Source organism: Pteropus vampyrus, unplaced genomic scaffold (assembly GCF_000151845.1).
Source record: "Pteropus vampyrus isolate Shadow unplaced genomic scaffold, Pvam_2.0 Scaffold472, whole genome shotgun sequence".
NCBI lineage: Eukaryota > Metazoa > Chordata > Mammalia > Chiroptera > Pteropodidae > Pteropus > Pteropus vampyrus.
In genome coordinates, this window is record NW_011889253.1 from 71697 (window position 1) to 73025 (window position 1329).

Below are 1329 nucleotides of genomic sequence, written 5' to 3' on the forward strand. Positions count from 1 at the left end.
TCATCATACGCAATGCCCGTTCTACAACAAATATTTTGTAGTGTCCCTGTAAATATATTTAAATGAAAGTCACAGATAACATTACCTACCTACAGTCATCCATCAGGAACACCATTATTATGCTCAAGAGTCTGCAGATCTGATCTGCCATGACCTTTGCTGTATTCCCTGAGATCTAATAATGGTTTTGACCTGTTATATCATCGTTTAAAAAAAAAGGACAATAAGTGACAGATGGAATGTAGCACACAAAGCCTAAAATATTTACGATCTGGCTTTTTACAGAAATTTGGCCCACCCTGAGTCAAGTAGAGTCTAGAAGAAATCTAAATGAAAAGGAACGTAGTTTATTATAAACTAGTAACCATTTCAGAGTACACATGACCGGGCATGAGTGCACCAGAAGACCTCATGAACTGGTCAGATGCTTGCCTCTCTGCAAAGACTCACTGCAAAGGCAACAACCAGAAATTCAGACTGAAAGAGCTCACGCATGGTGAGAGGTATGGATGCTGGTCATGTGGTTTTCCAGAGGCAAATATGCTTGGCGTTTCTGAACAATTAGCAGTATAGCCTCTCCTTGATCTCCGAAGTAGTGCTTTCCTAGAAAATTTAAGTCATAGTAAAATGTGCAAAAAATATTTTGTGTTTACATGACCAACAGGGTGAGGTTCTTGACAGGTTCTTTTTGTCAACATGACTGTTTGAGGGGGTGCTCCAAAGTTGGTAGGGATCCGGAACAATTCTGCACTGTGCATGACCTACACTCCCATCAGTGCACACAAAAATTCTGACAGCCGCCACTTGCCGTCATATCCAAAACACCTCTTGGGGGCAGTGGCCCTGACCTCCGTTCAGAACCACCCAGTAAAGCCTGGTTGGGGCATGCACAGCTCAGCACAGGGTGGCGTCATTGGAGAAGAGAGGAAGTGCTTCTAGTTGTGCAGTAGGGGCACTCGAGACTGGTGTGATGATGGGGCTGAGCAGTTAGCCTGCCTGAACAGGACTGTTGCAACGCTTCCTGTCCCCGGCATAGAGTGAGCCTGCGATTTCCTTTTCTTCCTCTCTCTCATTGTTTGGCCTACCACATACGGTTTTGTCTTGTGTGGTCTAATCCTGCCCTGCCAGTGCGGTCACCACCAGCCAAGTGTGTCTCTGAGCACTGGAAATGCGGCTAGTCCAAGGTGGGAAATGCTGTAAGTGTAAAAGGCCCACCACTTCAGAAGACTTTGGGTGAAAACTAAAGTAGCTTAAATATCTCATTACTAATTATTTATACTGATTACTTTCTGAAATTATGATATTTTAGATATATTGGATAAGTAATGC